This window comes from Balaenoptera musculus, chromosome 12, assembly GCF_009873245.2.
Source record: "Balaenoptera musculus isolate JJ_BM4_2016_0621 chromosome 12, mBalMus1.pri.v3, whole genome shotgun sequence".
NCBI classification, from domain to species: Eukaryota; Metazoa; Chordata; class Mammalia; order Artiodactyla; family Balaenopteridae; genus Balaenoptera; species Balaenoptera musculus.
Genome location: NC_045796.1, coordinates 84,695,608 through 84,717,372, shown reverse-complemented (window position 1 = coordinate 84,717,372; position 21,765 = coordinate 84,695,608). Strand labels below are relative to the sequence as shown.

At 38.6% G+C, this 21,765-nt stretch overlaps 1 protein-coding gene across 1 annotated transcript in view; it reads left to right on the top strand.

The window, feature by feature from the left end:
* COL19A1 (collagen type XIX alpha 1 chain) overlaps positions 1-21,765 on the top strand; it is a 363,922-nt gene that overhangs the window by 224,437 nt on the left and 117,720 nt on the right. The window lies entirely within an intron of this gene.

Sequence of the window (21,765 nt, the reverse complement as noted above, 5' to 3'; positions counted from 1 at the left end):
ATTGAGTACATTTGCAAACTGAGGCAAGGAAGTCAATAAATAGGGAGAAACTGAAGTTGCAAGCAACATAGATTATTACTTATAGTAATAAGCAATCCAGAAGTACCAGAGGAGGTTGAAAGATAAGACACAAGATGAGAACATATGGGAAGAGAGGAGGGGCGTGGACACTCACTTTGTGGGCCAAGTAGGAATCAAGGCATTATGTGTCTCTTACAGAAAGGATTTTCCAGTGTAGATATAATTTCATGAGACTTCTGCCATGTATAAGAGGCAAGGGTCTCAAGACTGTTCATTGTTTTCAGGCCACAGAGATTTACACCTACTACTTCCTTCTTCCATGAACAGCAAGCCCAATTCAGTCAAGTAAAAGCAGAGAGAAATATAGAAGTTAGAGGAAGCCGAACTAAAATAGGTGCCGGGTGGGCAGGGCATTAGGAGAAAAAAAGGTCTATTGTAATTTCAGAGTTTTGCTGGATCCCTCAAGCAGCTGGTGAAATGCAGGCACCTCGTTTTACTCCTATCCATGCCTCTTTTCCTTTGTAAATTACCAGTGGTATCTTAAGAGAACATTTCTGTTATCAGCTATTTGTCTGAATTCATTTATTTTGTTTTATAAATCCATTTTGCTAGAATACAATCCTAACTTCTTGGAAAACTTTGTTTAATTGATATAAGGTAAATGATGTCAGAGTAAAATATTGCCAAAATTAAATTGTTCTTATTTTTATTGCTTTTGGCAATTTTCACTTTTTATATCTCTGGACACATTCTGGAAACTGTCATTCTTTTTTTTTTTTTTGCAAATGATATAAAATTTCTGAAGCATGCTAATTAAGTATAATTCCCAGTCTAGGAAATGTCAAGGGTATGGTTTACCATATAAGTAGTTCTGCCTGTGTCTTTTTATCAATAAATCCTGTGGTTATACCTATAAATTTTTGTATACTATCCTGCTAACTTTCTATGGGCTTAAAATCTTTTTCATTTGGAGCTGATGAAATGAATATGGTGTATTTCTCTGCAGTTGTTGCCATAGTGATAAAACCTCTCCAAGGTAAAACAAGAGATGGCATAAAAATTACTAATTCAAAAGAAGTTATGCTTCTAATTTAATATTGAAAATGGTGCCCTACTCCCTTTCTCTTTTATTTTGTCAAAATTGCATGACAGGAGTGTGTCTAATATACTTTTATTAGATAATGTCTGTATAAGAAAAACTAAAACAAACAAAAAAAATGAAATAGGTGAATTCCCCCACAGCATTTAGTGAGATGAGGCTTTATTTTAAATCTTTTCTTCTTAAGACTTACAACATTCCTAATTATCTTCCTTATGCTTCACCTCCATACTCCTTCTTTATATCTTGCTATTCAATTTTAAATCTAATTACCTATAATGAGTTTTCTCAAAAACAGTTTATTTGCTTTCTTTTTCTGCCACATCATTTCCAACAATTAGACACATTTTCTAGCAATAGCATAATTACAAAGTTGAACAAATCTATGAAACTTTCTCAGATCTTATTACCATTCATGTTCAGATTTTGAAAGTCTTCCCCTGAAAAACCAAATTAGAACACTCTTGGAAAATATTCTGTGACTTAGAATTGTTTCACTTAATCAACCTCAATTTGATTCTGTTACAAAAATGTCAGCATCATCACTTTCTAGAGACGCTGTAATGAGCTAAACCAACACTAAGACAGATGATTAATTAGGTGGGGAAGAGTCAGCCAATGAAACAAAGACTGTCATGGACCATGTGCCTACAGCATCCGTGGGAGACCTGTGTGATAGAGAAAGAGGAAAGGAGACAAAGTTAGATAAAATAGACCCTACCTTATCTGTATTTTCCTCAAAACTAGCCTTGTGTTTGCTTTCTTTTAAAGCATAGACTACTGTCCACGTAGTTAAAAGGACCTAAAAGACAGTAGAAGAATTGAAAAAGTTGTCCTTATAAAAGAGATAAACATTAATAAACCATGGGTGCTGTGTAATACGATGCTACTCAAATGTGGTGCTCAAAGTGTTACTGGACCATGATAAGCACAGAAACTGAAAATATGTGTTTAGAAACTTTTATAACAATTTAACAAGCATGTGATTGTTGGACTTATCCAATAGAGCAGGCTATGGATGAGTTGGTGTGTTGAACAAACACGCAGAGTCATAAGGGTGCTAGCTGCCTACAAGTCATGCACAGTAGGGTCACACTACAACACGAGGCATTTTAAGGTTAGCTCGTCAATTATAATCCACAAAAATCTGAGAAACCCAAATCATTTGCTTTCTATTATAAGTCTTTATCATTTTAACTTTAAATTAAGTTAGGGAAGTAAAATTTATATTATTCCTTTTTAACCCTAATGAACTAATGGCAAAACAAGCTTCATGGGATTTTTTGGACATATGTTTTCAGTAGAAACAAACTACCTGATGTCCATGGAAGTGATTGCAAATAAACGAAGACCAAAAGAATTGATACTAGTTTTACTAGGAAGTATGATCACTGATATACTGAGTTCAGCTAATTGAAGGTGAAGTATTAAATCATTGCATGTTCTGCGCAGACGTGGACTGGCTAATGAAGCAGTGAAATCATCAAGACATAAGCAACATTTACACAGGAAACATAAATAAATTCAAAACCAAAACAATTTTGAAAGCATGAACACTGACTTAAAAGGCAATGGAAGCAAAGTTCAGTAACTCATATTTAAACCTTAGTGTTTTGGAGATGTCTTTTAAAGTACTACTTTAGATTTCTGAGGCTGGAAAATAAACATGCAATTACGAAGGCACTAGTGAAAGATGACATCAAACATACTTGCTTGGAAATATTGAATGAATATGTGGCAGTGATTCCATTGCTTGACATATTTGAAAACCAAGCTGATACCAACTCAAAGAGCAAACAAAACTAGCAAAACATTTTTGCTGCCTCTTGACAAATGCACAGGTAATGCCCGTGTTGCAATTCTTTTGGTGAATGTGCAATTGTAGATGATAGTAATATTAGGAAGAATTTTTTTCTTCTGCTTCTTTGCCCACAAATACAGCTAACAGTGAGCTGTTAAAAAAAAAACAAACCTATGAACATAGTCATTGAACTATGCAAAAACATTGTCAACAAACATGGTTTGGAGTTCAATTTTTGTACAGGAATATGTTCTGATGGTGAAGCTGCAACGGTAGGGAACCATTCTGGAGCAGTTTTCCAGATTAGGGAGCTTACACCAGAATGTAAACCAACACTCTGCTTCCTTCATCGAGAAAGTCTTGCTAGCAAAGGAATGTCAACTGAATTACACAATAGGCTCAAGGACATGGTAAAAAATTGTGAATTTGTAAAGATTAATACGCCAAATGTGAGGTTTAAAATTTTTGAGATAATGTGGAAAATGGTCAAAACAACAATTATTGCATAGTGAGGTACTTAGATGGTTATCAAGGAGAAAAACTTAGGAATGTTAAAATTAGGGAATCAAATCACTGTTTCTGCAAGTTAAGAAACTAATCACTAATTACCAGGGAAATGCAAATCAAAACCAAAACCAAAATGATATATCACATCACACCTGTTAGAGTGGCTATTATCAAAAGACAGGGGATAACAAGTGTTGGAAGGGATGTGGAGAAATGGAAACCCTGGTTCACTTGTGGTGGGAATGTAAAGTGGTGTAGCCGCTATGGAGAACAGAATGGAGGTTCCTCAAAAAGAATTAAAAGTAAAAGTGCCCTATGATCCAGAAGTTCCACTTCTGGGTATATATCCAAAGGAAATGAAAACAGGATCTCAAAGAGATATACGCACCCCATGTTTCTGCAGCACTATTCACAATAGCCAAGACATGGAAATAATCCAAGTGTCCTTCAATGAATTAATGCATGAAGAAGATATTTTATAGATATAGATATAGATATATCACACATACAATGGAATATTATTCAGCCTTGAGAAAGAAGGAAAGTCTGCTTTTGGGGACAACATGGATAGGCTTAAGGGTATTATGCTAAGTGAAATAAGCCAGAGAGAGAAAGACAAATACCGTATATCACTTATATGTGGAATTTAAAACAGTCACACTCATAGAAACAGAGACTAGAATGGTGATTACCAGGGACCGTGAGATGGGGGAAATTGGGAGAAAAAAAAAAAAAAAAGAAACCAGTTTCTTCTCACCTTTTTAAAAATGTAATTTGGACAGTTTGACAGACAGATGTGCTTTTTGTCTCATATCTTCAGTATTTTTAATAATATCAATACTTGCATGTAAAGAAAGAATGCAATTTGTTTTCCAACGGCCAAAAAAATTTGAAGAGTAAAAACTGAAGTTTCTACAGATTGTTACAATATATTCCCATAGTTTCACAACAATTAGCAAAGAAGTTATGATTTTGATTTTCTTCTGAGTTTGCTGAAGCCAGTTTGAAAGGTCTTAGTCCATTCCTTTTAACATACCTGTGTTAAACTGATTTCTACACTGAAAGTCATTCAAACAAAAAATGAAGCAGTATAGATAAAAGTTGTGCACAACAAGTGTTACTGAGCCCAAGCCCACACTGCTTGCCGCACAACAGGCCAGTAAATCGAGAGACGAGTTGTTGGGGTAAAGAATAGCGACTTTATTTGGAAAGCCAGCAGACCGAGAGGATGGTGGACTAATGTCCCAAAGAACCATCTTCCCCAAGATAGAATTCAGGCTTTTTTTCATAATTAAAGGGGTGGAGAGGTATGGTTGGTTGCTGTAAACTTCTTGGTGCAAGAATTCTTTGTTCTTGTAGCTGCCCACGGAAGTCTGGTCATAGTGTTCCCATCAACCTCCAACAAGACAAATGTTATTCTCTGATCTGCAACCTTTAAAGGTCAGAGCCTTGAGATTGGGCTATCCTGTATATTGCAGGCTATATAGGCAACATTCTTAATTTGTAGCAAAAGCAATAGAATACAAAGGTTAAAGAAAAAGAGACAAAGCCAATATGGAGTCAGATTTGCCCTTCCCTATTACAATTCTTCAGTGTCAAAGATCCTGTGGGAAAAGCGGTGACTTACATAAGTAGCATTGTTGTCAATTCAACCTAGGTTAGATATGTTAACAAGCAAGAAGCAAGCTCATTTTTTTACATTAAAAACTTTAAATACTGATATAATAGTGTTTATTTGTTCAGAGAGTGTATATAGACATTTAATATGTGGAATCACTATTTCACTCATAACTTTTTGTTTTATTATAACTGCAAAACAACAAAAAGTTCCAAGTATAACAGTGAATCTTTTTTTATCAGCATATATACTCACTTTCAACAGTTTGTACAGTTTTGTACTTTGTTCCTTTTCCCCTCCATTGTTAGTTTGATATTTATTAAAGTGTAATTTTATGTCTATTGAATCCAATAGTAAACATTAGGACTTATACTCTGTATGTTCTTATCTCTTTTTTCCTAGTAATTCAGTTTTATTGTAGTTTATAAAAGTACCAATCTACAACAAATTGAAAATTTAAAAACCAGTCCTCCACCACGGAGTTAGAGAACCAGTGACTTAGTGAGTTACATTGACTACAGGCGAAAACTATAATAACAAACACTTTATTACCAGCAGAGAGTATTTATTTTATTTAAGTAATGCTAATTAAGCTTGTAAAAATAGTTTAGCCTTGTAATAATTACGAGAAATGTGCGTTTAGCCAGGTCAACTCTAGGAATTAACTATGAAAATATGCATTGAGTTCTCAGCTATGCAGTTATGCTAGCAGCTGTATTGTATATAAAGTACGGAAGGGTAATGTGTTTTACCGCCTGCTCTGCTTTATTCCTGATGCCTAAATTAGTTCTCCTGGAATCTCTGTGCAGGTCAAGACAACTAGTGGGGCTAAAAGTGACTTTGTAAATGGAGTCTTTTTGTAAATGGAGTCTCTGAGAAACCATTCTAAGAGGAAAGTGCCTTCCTCTCTCACTCTTGGTTTTCTCCCCGGGAGGAAGATAACATGGAAGTTAATGGGTAAAGTGTGACCAATAGTCTGACTTACCTTTTTAAGATCTGAACATCCATTTTACACAATATGATGGATATAGGTGTATAGATAGGCAAACAAGAAGATACAGTTGAAGGTAGCCCAGTAAGGGTCTGTGAAGAGAACTAACTTTTATGCCCAGATTAGGCTCATGCTGACCAGCTTTCTTTGGGTAAGATGATGCCTAATTTTGGCATGGCTAAAGCTGACTTGATCACAAAACTGCCAGGTTTGGGACCATCTCATCAATTGTTGGTGCTATATTATAGTGATAACAATAATATATGTACTATTGTAGCAATAAAAATAATATGTATGGTAACTCTGTATTACCCCGGTTACTCACAGCATCCTCCTGTATTAAGGATTATTCTCTCCACTTTTCAGATGAGGACATGAGGCTTAAAGAAGTTAAAGTGATTTGTTCAGGATCACAGAGCAAGAAATTTTTAGAGTCAGGTCCTAACAGAAGTCTGTTGCCAAACCCTGGTCCCACAATAGCCGTTTTTCAGACTTTGTGTCATGATCCATTAGCAGGTCAGAAATTGGCTTAATGGATCACAATCAGTTTTTGTTTTTGTTTTTTTTAAGAATTAGACAAATACAACAGAATATACAAAACAGTTTAACCAATCTTGAGGAAAATGGGTGATGTCAGAAGTTATTCTGCCTGTTTTCTCTGCCCAGCCCTCTTCAGTCTGCGGCTGCCTTGATACACTCCCTCCCAACCCCTTCACCTTTCCTGCTTTCCCTGACTACAACTCGTGCACGTGAATGTTAGCTGATGGGGGAGATGCTTCTCCTGCTGTAGAGTGGCCTGGGTGGTGGTAGTCAAGGCCACCCACAAACCCAGCCAATGGCAGGAGGGCCATTTATCATTTGATTGGTTAATGTCTCGTATGGGGATCTGGTTCCTTGAACTTTGTATTAATAAAATGTTAAACTCTGCATCACCCTATCAGTGAAATCCCTTGGAGGTCACAAGTTCTGGAGTGATGCAGATTCCTGGGTCAACCCTGGCTCTGTGACCCAGGGAATGCTACCCACCTTCTCTGAGCCTCTGTCTCTTCAGTTACACAACAGAAATGATGCTAATGATGTCTATCCCAAAATGATGATTAGAAAAATATATGTGTAAACAACCAGTTCAGGGCCTATCACACAACAAGGACTCAATGACCACTCTTTATGATATCATACTTACGATATTAATTTCCAAGTCTTTGAGCATAACAAAATCCACTAGCACTAAAGCCACGGAAACCAATTAGTGGTTCTTTTAGAATCCCAGAGACTTTTGTGGATTTTTCACCTAGCATAGTTTTGCCCTGAAGAAAGGCAACCAGTCACCAGGTGTTTAGGGGCTGAAATCCAGCCTGTGACCCACTAACCAACTGTGTGTCCAGTGTAGGGCTGCAGCCACCAGGAGGAAGGGTGCCTTTTTCTCATTTGCACAAAAGCACTGGATCAGCCACTGATGGCCCATCTTCTGGGTCATCAAAGTCAGCACTATTGTGTGGGAGCTAGAAGTGCCATTCAGTAGACTTTTCCATTTAATAAAGTTCTAGATGAATACATTTTCACTATAATGGGTCCCCCCAAATATTTGGTATTCTAGAACAGTTGTGAGAGGTTCTTTGTTATACAGACGCCATACTACCAAGCAGCATAGCAGGGCTAAACTATTTATAACATAGGTCAACAGAGTATTTTTTGAAGTGCTTTATGGACTGCAGATGTTTCAAAAGGATTCTTCATTCTTTCTCCTCCCATTCCCTGATGTTATGAAATATGACAGAAGGCTTTTTTAAGGTCACCATATATCTAGGTTATTGAAAATGGATACTCTATTTCAAAGCTCTAAGAAACTGATACCTGGGATCAGTAGACCCAGATTTAATTTTGGCTTGCTCAGTTTACATGTTAAACTCCATTTTAAAAATATTTGCCATTATCGTGCTGTTACAGAGACCACTAATGTTTTGTGTAACCGGAAGTCTTTTATCCCCAACTAGGTGTTTTAAAATTTAGCATAAATTGAAATATTGGAAGTGAGTTACGCTATCGAAACACTGATCATATGTTAATAACTGAATTGACATTTTACAGGATAAAGGTTTTCCACGAGAGAAAAATGAAATGGTGCTAAATTCCTGGATTCCTTGGGCCATTGGTTCTTTTCTTGGGTGAAAGACTTCAGCAACACTAAAGCCCAATACAGAAAACCTGAAAAGAGCAATGGAGAGTGCCTTATAATAAAATAAATAGCATTACATTTTTTGTACTTTGCTACTTTGTATTTTGCTACTTTGGAAATATTTTTATTTGGAAATGTTATCTACACACACACACACACACACACACACACACACACACACTCAAACATTCCCAACAAGGATAGATCTTAAAAACATAATATTGAGTACAAAAAAATTTGTTAAAGGATACATACAAAAAATAATTTTTACAACTTTCAAAATACTGGGCAGTACTTAGTTATTCATATATGTAAATATATGTGTGTATATGTGTATGTGTATGTGTGTGTGTGTGTGTGTGTGTGTGTGTGTGTGTGTGTGTGTGTGTTTATTGAGTACATGAACCAGAAGGGTGACATCCAATTCGTGAGAGTAGTTACACATCAGGAGGAGTGAGGGAAACAAGCCTAGAAGAAAGGACTCCCATTTAATCTGTAACATTTTATTTATTTTTAAAAAGACTTGAAGAAAATATTGCAAAATACTACCAGTTGTTAATTCTGTGCTGTGGGAAAATAATGATTTGTTATGTTACTCTTTTTATAGACCTGCATTTTAAAAAATTTTTCAGCAAACTAATTTCAAAGTACTAATGAAATTTTTGTCTTGTGTTCTCTACAACAACACTAACGAAAATAACGATTAAAAACATCACCAGATCCTAAAGAACTTTTAAGACATAATTAATCCCACAGTTTTGGTGTTGATCCTTGTCTAAAAGTACAGTAATGAATGAGATCACACTGTTTTCCTCATTAGTACAGGCTGTTCATTTGCCTGGTACCTTTTCAAAGCGTTACACTTAATTCCATTTTAATTGTTAGCTCAGGCCAAAAATCAGAACAAATATTTCTTGAGCACCTACGATTTGCCAGGCATTATTGTAGCCACTGGAGATAGCCAATGAAAACAATAGACTGGGACTCAGCAAATGATGGCCCTTAGGCCAAATCTGGTCCATGTGTTTTTGTAAATAAAGTTTTATTGGAACACATCCATGCTCATTTGCTTACATATTGTCTATGACTATTCTCCAACAACAGAGTATTTTGCCAGACTGAAATATTTACTGTCTTACCCTTTACAGGAAAACTTGGCCAACCCCTGCAATAGACAAAAACCTCTACCCTCATGGAGCTTACAATCTATTACAAAGACAGACAGTAACAAAATAAATGTCTTAGAATGGTTGGCGGTGATACATGCAACTGAGAATAAGAAGGCAGGGGAAGGGGTTAGGGAGTGTTGTGAGGAGGTCAGAGAAAGCCATGTTGCAAGGATGACCTGGGAGCAAAGATCTAAGGGGTGAGGGACCAGTTCTGTGGAAATCTGGGGGAAGCAGACAGTGCCAAGGCCTGAGGTGGAAAGTCCAAGGAGCTGCAGGAAGCTGTGTGGCTGGACGGGTGTGAGAGCAGCGGATGTGTAGCAGAGCCCTGCAGGCCGTGGCGAGGAGCTGGGCTTTTGCTCTTAGTAAGGGCCCTAGTTTGTCCTTTGTAAAATCTAGAATATTAATTTCATTCAAAGACTGAGGCCAAAGCTATGGATACCACATTTTTAGGCAAAATATTATTTACATTTGAAAATTTCAGTTCTAACCCTACTGGCCATCCTGCCAATTCTGACCAGTGTTCAGAGAAGAGAACAGGCTAGCTGATGGCTGAATATTATTACTATTTGAAAAACATTTCTGCAGACACATCTTACCCATGAGTCAGCCAGGCTGAAATATTAGTATCAGACAGCACATTCTACGTAAAGTTTTGGTTTAGGCCAGGAGGGTAGCCTCAAAGTACTACATTTCAAAATGAGTATTTGGGATATATTTTTCCTTGGTATTTGCCAAAAATGTAATTGATCCACTAGCTCTATATCTGAATGTGTTGGACCACCTTCCCCGTGTCCCCATGCAGTGTAACCTCTCCGGGAAAGCTTGGAACCTTCTGTCCAGAAGGACGGGTGGGCACTGATGGAGAACTTGCTTGATGTCAGGCACCATCCATCTGCCTTCAAGAAAGTTTATGGGGAAAGATTATAGAAAGCTCTTTTCAAACTTTGGTATTTCTCTTAAAGTAAATATTTCTCAGGTGCTCATATATTCCAGCCCATTGTTTTTAGGCAGGTATGTTTTTAGTCCTTTTTAAATATATATATATAAATGGTTAAGGCTGAGAGACGATATAACTGGCTCAGGTTTGCTTAGCTGATAAATACAAGAGACGGTACTAATGGCCAGGTCTCTCCCTTCTTAGTACAGCGCACTTTTCCATTCTGTTTTTATTGTTAATCAATGATCAATTATTTTGTCATAAATATATGAGTTAAAATCTATATTCACCTCTACCTTTGTATAGAAAAAGCATGACCATGGGCAAGTACACCACATAATTAAAGTATGCCAAAATAGAAATATCAGTTTTGGCCAAGTTTAATGCAACCTCCAGCTCTTGAAAATAGTTATGAGCTACTGTTCTCTTTTCTTGAATGTCTTTAAGCAGCCTTAATTTTTTGTGTGGAGAAAATCTGGTAGAGAGGAAAGAAGAGAAATTAATACTAGACTAAAAGCCCCCCAAACCTTCAAAGGTAGGATCTGTGTCTAATTTTCTCTTTACTCTCCAATATTCAGCATATAGTAAGCACTTAATAAATGCAGCAATGCTTATCATTGACGCAAGGTTATCTGTTTACTGCATTTCCCACTCATTTTATGTTCTTCTGGAAGTTGATTTCTCATTTTGGTACCAAACAGATCTGTAATTTTGATTGCTTTCAACATTAGCTCTTGTAGTTTTAGTTATCAGTGTTTCTGAAGGATTTAAATTAAGGTTCTGTCTTCAGAAACCCAGACATCCAAATGAACGTGCAACTATTACCAAATAATTTTATGTTTAGAATCATTTACACACATGATTGGATTTTCTCTTTGCCTCTGAAGATCTTGACATCAAATAGACCCCACCTCCTATGTTCTCTCCTTTAAATGGACTTAACTCTTGTTTCTTCAATATGATTTTCTCCAAATAATCATCAGGTAAAAATACTTTATTATATGTAAGGAAAAGATAATGACATAACTACTTCGATTTATACTTTTTTCCCCAGCTTTTGATTTCTCAGCCATGATCTAACATTGAGAGTTTTTTTGCTTTCATTAGCTTCCCAGAGTTCTCATTTGTAAAGTCACTGGGACCTGTGGCCATCTGTTACTTTCAGACATCTTTATAGCTTTGATTCTATATTTTAAAAGATGTTCAAGCTATGGCATCCTTTTGCAGTAAAGACTCTAAAGTTATTAATTAATCATAATATAAAAAAGATTATAAACTGCATTTGCATATTTCTGTGTACATTAATTTAAACATCCTTTTTTTCCCCCTGCAAGGTCTTTTGCTTTATTGAGGCCAACCAACTGACAGACTGCTCATTAATCATACATATTAACAGGAGTAGTTAAAGCTTTAAAGTCTAACTAACTCACCATTCTGTCTACAGTCCTTGTTTTCTAAATGTGATGACATACACTTCAGACACTGCTAATTAGGTCTTTTCCTTGAAAATTCATCCTGACATGTTTCAAGAACATTTTTTTCCCTTGAGTACAAGTTCATTAAATTATTAATATCTTTATGTAAGTCTTGCAGGATTACTTAAACAATGCAGCGTTCTCTATTTGAAAACCATTGTTCACAGTGAAGGATGAAATAGATCTCATTTCCTTATATCTTTTTTTCAGTCGAAAACAATGGACCGGGTAAATATCAGAGAATAATAGATATTATGTTCAGTAACATAAGATGTTAAAGGAAGGTAAAAAATACTTCATACTTGTAAATGGAAATGGGTATTAGTCAGGGTTCTCCAGAAAAATGAAATGAAAGCATCAGGATGTGTATACAGAGAGACAGAGACAGAGACAGAGAGAATTGGCTCACACAGCTGTAGAGTCTCGGTAAATCCAAAATCTGTAGAGTAGTCTGGCAGGCTGGAGACCCAGTGAAGAGTTGCAGTTCAAGTCCAAAGGCCGTCTGCTGGCAGAGTTCCTTCTTGCCTGGGGGAGGTCAATCTTTGTTCCATTCAGGCCTTGGACCGATTGGTGAGACCCACACACCTTATCGAGGGCAACCTGCTTTGCTCAGAGCCCACCATCTAAATGCTAATCTCATCCAAAAACCACCTTTACAGAAACATTCAGAAAAATGTTTAGCCAAATATCTGGGCACCACATAAACTTAACCATCACAAAATGCTATACAGATAATCAACTCCTGATTATCTGCACAAGTGGAAGGAAATGTTCCCGCAAGCGACCTAAATCAGATAACCTACAGTCAGTTCTGTTGAGCCTCTGAATTACATGATCAGTTTGTAGCAGTTTTACCCTAGTGGCTGTTAATCTACACAGGCAAGTGTTTAGGTCAACCTCATGATGTGGCCCCTTTACGACAACTCCCAGTGGTTTCCCAGCACAATCAAAGGAAGAAAACGCAGAGCCCTCACCACAGTCTTCAAGGCTCAGCTAATCTGCCCTGCCTGCCGCCCATCCACGGCTTGCTCTTCTCCAGCCACCCAGGGCTTTGTTCTCACTGTTCCCTCTGCTGGATGCCCTTTCTCAGCCCTTGCACGGCCCACGGACTCACTTGGTTCAGGTGTCTGCTGAGACCTCCCCTGATTTTTCTATCTGAAATGGCACACCACCCTATCTAACTCTGTATCCCTTTACCCTGCTTTACTTTTTATGATTCTTGTTGCTATCCAGAATTTATATCTCTACTCGTATAGTTATCAGATATGCAGTCAGTATAACAGGGTGGGGATGATCAGGGATGACACAGCCAAGTTACCTGAATTCAAGTCCCAGCTCTGCTGCTTAACTGGACGTGTGACCTCAGGCAAGCTGCTCCGTCACTCAGTTGCTCCATCTGTAAAACAGAGATACCTCAAAGATATTACAAGGACTTTGAAGATATAATGAATACATAGATGTAAATTGCTTTGAACGGTGTCTGGCAGAGAGAAGGGACCAGGTGTTATCTATTACTATTGGTGTCCCCACTAGAATATAAGCTCTATGAGGACAGAATGGATTCAAGGTATTTCCAGAGCACAGAGAAGGATCTGGCCCACAGTAAGGACTCATTAAATGTTTGTTGAATTAATTAATGAAGGAATCTGGGCACATGCCAGCTGAGAATGGGAAATATGTTCTACAAAAACACAGTGAAGAGGTGGTAGGTTGTTGGGCTGCGGGCCGAGAAGGCCTGCGCTTGCCCAGCTTTAAGACCGAAGAAAGAGCCCAGAGTCAGCAACAGAGACATCAGTGGTTTCATGGACGGGGGCACTTACACGTCTGAAGCAAGGTCCTGGAGCGGTTACCAGTTATAGGAGAGTTGACATCAGGTGGGCTCATCGGTTACCAGGGAAACCAGCAGAGGGACCCAGGCCCCTCACCACCCCTTTGACAAGGACAGTCACTCACTGGGGCCTGGGGCAAGTACGTAGGAAGGTCAGTCCTGTGAGTAGGTGTTGGTTAGGCTTTATGGATGTCTGTATATGGATGGATGGATGTACGTACTGTGTAGCAGGACGCTCGGGATAAGATGTAGCTGCGGTTTCTGCCTAAAGGGTACTTCTCTAAAGGGGACTGAGAAGTCAAAGGAGAACATAAAAAGAATCCAGCAAATGACCCACAGCTGGGGCTGGCAGGGCCAGCTGAGGTACCAGCTTTCCCAAGACACCCTAACCTTATTCTGGGAAAAGGTCGGAGCTGAAGGAGAAAGAGACTGTGGGAAAGCAGCCAGAAGAGGTCAGACTCAGAGTTCCTCTTACCCAGTCACACTGGCAAGTGACCTCGGGTGTCAGGTTTAAGGAAATGAAAAGAGTATTCAAGTCAAGAAAAAACATACCCAGTATTTACATAATGGCATGTCCACAAGCATTCAGTTTTTGAAGGTCATCAATACAGAGTTCCAATATGAAAGCACAAGGAGTGGCAGGCTGGGAAATGCCTTCCAAGCCCAGTTGCTTGAAAGGTTGGCAATAAGTATCAGAGGACAAAAGGACCAAAGAGGACACACATGTGTATGGGGGCACAAGTGTCCAGAGAAGCTGTCCCTGTTTGAGGGGACTCTTCAGGGTCTAGCACCCCATCTCATTGCCAAGGGGGTGCAGATGGCTTTCTCCACCGACATTTCCCTCCCATCCCATCCCGGTGACCAACTCCCCACCACTTCCCCTGTCAAATGAAAGGCTGAGAGAGTTATTGAAGGGTTTGGGAAGCAACTTAATTCTCACCTTCCCTCCCCAGAACTCCTGAGTTCACCTGCAACCAAATGAACAGCACTCTCCAAATAGCTGTTGTGAATAGCTGTCCCTCCTCTTCTACCCTGAAAGCAAGATCCAGGCCTTAGTCATTCATATATTTACCCCTGGAACAGTAGGTAAAACACACACAGTACATTTCTGTCGAATAAATTTACTCGTTTTTTTGATAGGGTTTGAAGTTGGCATTTAAATATCCAAATGCAATTTAATCCATTAAATTTAAGTTGATGGATTGAGAATTATGCACTGAAAATTCTTCTGTATCAAAACTGGGTGACCTTCATACTTGCATCTTCCGGATCCTTGGGAATTCTCTTTGTTTACGGGCAGTTACTGAAAAGCTGCAAAATGTGTTCCTATGAATTTATTTGGTGCTGCTTAATTCAGTCCTTCTCAGTGAAACTGCAGTTCTAAAATTCCACCCCTTGAGGGTACCTTTCATATGTTAAAGTACGTGACTCAAAAATGCTGAAAATGCACTTCTGTAAATTTACCTTCATTGAAATCAGGGTATGAAATGTCATTAATGATTTCTTTGCCCCAGTGCTGACTGGTAAGGCTGAACCCCTTCTTCTACACCGGCTCAGGCTCCGACCCGTCTGAAATTTGTTGAGGAGCCTCATCACATTGTTTTCATGTTAACATTTCTTTTAAATAAGACACGAGCAGTTTATGCACATTATTTGTCCCTCTACGTGTTGATTTCATCTACTCTCTAAGTCTAAAAGTGTAGCAGTTTCCTTAATAAAAATGAAAGATGCTTGAGGCCTTAGGAGTGCTTGGAGATGGGGACCCCAGGGCATGGGCATAGTTCTCGGACAAGGAAGGCAGAGTCCAAGCCCGATTCTCCTCCTCCAGCCTGCAAGCGTCCCGCTGCGAACTTCCAAATACGGAGGGAGCATCCACCCTCTCGCTGCCGCACAAAGATGTTAACATGTATCACAGATGGTCAGGAAGCAGCTAAGCCACGCCCTACCTTGCCCCACCCGTGAGCCGAGATGAACCAAGTGCCTTGGCTGAGATCGGCAATGGCAGGCATAGAAAACGGAGACCGCGATTGGGACAGAGGGAGTTGGTGGTTTGGCAAGACAGTCGGGAGTCCAGTCTAAGTGGAAGGTTGTGGTTGTCCTGCTGGCACAAGGCAAAGGCAAGCAGCCGTCAGGGGAGCAGGTGAGAACTAGGAAGACCTGAATTCCCAAGGGCAAAGTCGTAAGGCGATGGGACATTTAAAAATCTGGCCTGGTGGTGAGAAAACAAGAGAAACTCAACAATTAGAGCAGCAAAGTAACTGAAGTCGTGAATGACCAGGATATGCCCCCCCCCCAAGGAAACCTTAATCCTGAGGATTATGGGTTTTAAGATCAGACACACTAGGGTTTAAATTTTAGCCCCACCAATTAAGAGCAGAGTGATTTGGAGCTAGACGTTTAATCTTTCGTTCTCTGTAAAATGGGAACAGTATCACTCACCCACAGTAGGTTTGAGCAGATTAAATGAAATAATGTAAGTCCATGCTTAGCACTCAGTGCTTGGCCCGTGGCAAGCATTTGATCAATGGTAACCATTTTAATAATCATTTGTCATAGACTTTTATGTTTCTTGGTACATGCAGAGCTTGGGGCACACAAGGAAAATTTGATTTGGGGTTCATCCAATAAGAAGGGACTTAAGAGGTCAGACCTTAACTATAGTTATCTTCATGACCAAATTGGTACCACCATGATAACTTCATGGGAATGCTAAACAGTGACTGTAGACCATGCTGACCACAGACCAGACCATCTGGCCCAGTCCAATGTTTTGATGAAGTTTTATCATTTATTCAGATTATCATTTATTCAGTTATAGCTGAGGGCGTTTAGTTAATATTGTCACATTTCTAACTTGTTTGGAAAAGCCTCATTAGTTACTGGTAGCATCCATCCAAAGGGAAAAAAAGGAAGGAAACAGAGAGATGGGGAAATTGTGACATGATTTAGAAATTTTAAGATCCCAACCTAAATGAGAAAAGCAATATCGGGAATAGCGTCCAATATGGATTCATCTTTCCTTAGCTCTAAACCTATTTCAGATTCTTTGTTCATGCTGAATTACATCCTCTTCCCGTGTCCTTACAAGAGCCACTTGTCTGATCCCTGAAATAAGGAGACCATTATGACTAGGCTCATTGCTGTCTTAGATGTATTTTTAAAGATGTTAAGAAATAAAATTCACTTAAGACGTTATGCATTCCTCATGTAAGTATTCCGTTCCCATTTTTTCACATATCGTTGATTTCAAAATGTGCTACCTTTTTACATTAGTCATTAATCTTATTTCCGTTCACAATGTAAAAAAAGAAAACTAAACTTCCCAGATGGTCTGTAATGTTTTCCTGTGTAATTAACACCTACTTCACAGTTGTGGGTGCCCGTCAAGGCCCTGTCTCCTCTTCCTCAGCATTTCCTCGGTACCTTGTTCAGGCTGAGTTGATGCCTAAGACTGTGCTAAATACACACATGGGAACAGGGGGATTCTGGAGAGGAGCCAGCTGCATTAGAAGACCTGGCAATTTAGAGAGATTACTTACACACGTGTCTCCTCTGTGGGCTTGGGGTCTGCATACCACCCTTTATTTCAGTCCGATTACTACTGTAACTTGTCCTCCTCCTCCTCATCCTCATCAACAACAAAAACCATCTGTCAGATAAGTACCAGTCGTCCATTATTTGCATTCTTCCCTTCTTAATGCTCCTGGATGGTCAAGTGTTTATAAATCAAGTGGCTAATTTAAGATACATGTGCTCTCATACTGCAAGTCATCCTGGAAGCATCAGGTTATTTTTACTGTTGAAAATTTGTAGATGTCATTTATTTAAATAGGCCTGGGTTTTTTTTTTTTTCCTTCCTGACAGTATTGACCCTCTGTGGTCTTGTACACAGCAAATGCAGATGGATGAAGTCATTTGATAATTCAAATAAAATCATTCCATCGTGGAAATCTCCTGGTTTCATTTTTTTTTTAATTTTTATTGAAGTATAACAAACATTCAGAAAATGTATGTATCCTAAGGAGGCCACTTGTTGATTTTTCACAAATCAAGAACACCCTTGTAACCTGCACACAGTTCAAGAAACAGAACATCAGCGTCTTAGTCTGATGCTCTCAGTTGCTCCCCACTCCCACATCGGTGACCTATTGCAACGTCTAACAGCTTAGCTTAGTATTGCCTGCTTTTATTCCTTATATAAACTGATCAACGTTGTGTTTACACAATTTAACCATATTGTTGCATATAGTTGTATTCCATTCATTTCCATTGTTATATAGTATTCCACTGTATGAATAATCTACAATTTACTTTTTCTATTTCTACTCTTAATGGGCATCTTGATTGTTGTTTTAGATGAAAAAATCCCCTATGCAAGGTTGACAGTTGGTTACGCTTTTTTAACTGATGCACAACACAGATTTTAGAAGGTTTTCTTGATATATTATCAAACATTTTTAAATGGAAAAAAAAATGGATAATTGGATAAAGGATGGTAGAAGGGCAGGGAGAAAAGGAACTAACATTTACTATTCCCACTGTGTCAGAAATTATAGTAGGAGTGTTGTTGTTGTTGTTTTTAATTGTGGAGAAAAACACATAGCATAAAATTTACCATCTTAACCATTTTCAAGTGTACAGTTCATTAGTGTTAAGTATAGTCGCATCGTTGTGAAAAGATCTCCAGAACTTTTTCATCTTGTAAAACTAAAACTCTGTTCCCATTAAATAACTTCCCCTATCCCCCGCCCCCCAGCCCCTGGCCACCACCATTCTACCTTCTGTTTCTATAAATTTGGCTCCTCTAAGTACCTCATATAAGTGAAATCATACGGTATTTGTTTTCTACTGACTTATTTCACTATGCCTATTTCAATTAGCATGATGTCATCAAGGTTTATCCATGTTGTAGCATGTATCAGAATGTCCTTCCTTTTCAAAACTGAATAATATTCCATTGTATGTACCACATTTTGTTTATCCACTCATCTGTTAATGGACGTTTGGATTGGTTCTACCTCTTGGCTCTTCTGAATAGTGCTGCTTATGAACGTAGATGTGCAGATATCTCTTCACGACCCTGTTTTCAATTCCTTCGGATATAGACCCAGAAGTGGGATTTCTGGATCACATGGTAGTTCTACTTTTCATTATTTTAAAAATCTGTGCAGTGTTTTCCATAGCAGTTGCTCCATTTTACAATCTCGCCAGCAGTGTGCAAGCATTCCAGTTTCTCCAGATCCTCACCAACGCTTATTTTGTATTTTTGAAACTAGCCATCCTAATGGGTGTGTGCGTGGTAGGAATTTTACACATGATCTCTTTTTTAATTCTTAACAAACAGGCTTCAAAGTGTAGGTACCAATTTTACAGCAAGGATATCTTGACACAAGAACCTTCCATAAAAGAAAAGGCTGGGATTCCGATCCAGGTGGTCCTGAAGTTGACAATGGGGTTTTTACTCTTAAAGTTCCACGCAGTCACAAAACCAACCCAGCTCTTTTGTTCTGAGCTACAAGGTTTACAAGATAAAGGGCTATGCAAGATCGCCTGACTTTAAATATGAAATAAGAGGTTGAGGTTTAGAACAGGAGTTCTCACAGTGTGGTCTCAAGGCCAGTAGCATTAGTACTGCTGGGAACTTGTTATAAATGTGAGTTCTCAGGTCCCACCCCGGACCTGCTAAGTCAGAAACTCTGGAAGTGAGGACAGCAGTCTGTTTCAGCTAGGTCTCCCGAGGATGCTGATGTGTGATCGGGTTAGAGCACCGCTGGGCTTAAATCATTAGACAAATACCTAAACTGCTGTCTGATAACCTTTACACTGTTGCCAGACAGGAAACGTACATGTTGAGCACTTTGAGGTTTCCAGGGCAACCTGATACGGTAAATCTGCATTTTAGGCTTCATACTCCAATTTTCAGAAAAGTATTGGATTAGCCCAATTGTAATGCTGCTGAAACCATCCATTTGGAGGTTCAGCCAGACTCCAACTGATCAGAGCTGCTTCTGAACAAACGGCCACCTGGGACCAGGCATCCTAGCCAGGAAGGCCGCACCCAGCTCAGCATTTATCTGTTATTTGCTGGGATTTTCATCCCAACCCACATCCGAGTGCCCACTTTTTGTCTCACTTTACAGTGGGTCTAGAATGAAGGGCCTGAAATAAGAGGAGACAGAAGTGGAAACAAACACGCAAAAACAGTCCCTGTATCGACGTCAGGAGGGTATTCCATGGCCCTCTCAGGCACAGCCCCAGCCCCAGAATATGGAATCTAAAAAAGCCTAATTCATCGAAGCAGAGACAATGTTGGCTGCCAAAGGCTGAGGAAGCGGGAAATGAGGAGATGCCGGTCAAAGTGCACAGACTTCCAGTTAGAAGATGAATAAGTTTGGGGATCTAATGGTGACTATAGTTAACAATATTGTGTTTATACTTGAAAGTTGCTGAGAGAGTAGAGTTTAAATGTTCTCAACACACACACACAAATGGTAATTACGTAGGCTGATGGAGGTATTCACTAACTTTATTCCTAACATATAAGTGTATGAAGGCATCACTTGTCACACATGAAACTTACACAATATTACATGCCAATTATATCTCAATAAAGCTGAGAAAGAAAAAAGTATTCAAATCTGCTTCAGGATGTTACTAGAAATTCAAGCCTAGAAACCACATTTAAACTGAAAATACGTGCTGGCTGAAGTTATCTGTGTACAGTATGTTCCAATAATTTGACGATCCTCAGAAACATCTTACCTGCATGTCTACTGTTAGCAAGGAGGCATAAAGACAATCAGCGTTCCCCTGTGCTCTTCCAGAGACACATCCGTACACTCTTGACAGTCGCAAGGCTTTGAACGATGATGTAAGTCAGCAGTGATGTGCAAGAATTTGGAAGCTTGCCCGTACCACACTGAATCATGAATGCTTCTACTCCTCACGTTAAGACATGACAATGTTATGTTACAATATCTGAGACTTGGTTTATCTTAAACATTAACTCTTGTGATAAAAGTTGATCAATAACCTCATTTTCTCCCCTTCCTGCCCAAATCAATATATATGTCTCCTTTAAGGAAAGGAGACTGCACACAAAGTTTATCCTATGATTTTAACTTACCTCAACCTAAAAGAAAGAACCAATCACCTACTCCAATGTCACTGATTTTGTTTCTTTGTGCTCTTGTAAATGAATAAATCACGGTGCTTCCACTTTGCAAGTAAACGTTTTATCATTGATTAATCCTCAGGGGCTGATTGACTTGCATTTACTAAAAGACCCAATATATTGATTTTCAGAACGTGTAAACTGCAAAACAAGAAAATTATGTCCATGTGTGTAACTTTTATTCAGTATACAGAATATTAAATTATATATTCATTCCAATCTTACAATCCCCCAAAGGAAATCCAATGTTCAGATCTCTAAAACAGAAGGTACATGAAAATACTACTAATTATATATCTGGTTTTAATGAAATTAAAAAAAAATCTGTTCTGTAGATGTTAGCCAGGATTTTTTATGAATACAGCTGCTATTTTTATATGGAGTCCTTGATAGTATGTACTTAACTTGCCTTCAGCAATTAATGGAAGCATTTCCCACCCAATCACAGTGTCGCATTTGCTTACCTACCTTCCAAACCTTACTCTGCTGCTTCAGTGGGTATTGTATTTCCTACCCCACTCCAAGCCTAGATGAAGACCAGAAAGATCAAGCGAAAATTTCCTGACTCTTTCAGAGCAAGAAAATCCGTCAGTGAAATGGGCTTTTCCGTGTTTATGCTTACAATTCTCCCCAAAAAGAGTTGAAAGATCAGCCTAATACTTTTACTTTTTAAGTAACAACAAGCCTTAATATGTATTAACATACTACCAATATGGTAATAAAATAAAGTTATTAGTAACAATGAAATAGAATTAGAAAACCTGCTCAGAAATGCTTCTCATTCAAAATGTGTGCTATCCATACCTAGGCTTGCTTCCTTCTATGATAAAGGAAAAAAATAATTAAGAAAATAAAGGTATAATAAATAAATGTTTTTTAAATGATACAGATACACAGGTACTTAGAAATGTCATTCTGGCTCTTGCAATTGGAATTTAGCTAGTTGTGAACTTGGGGAGTTAACATTCA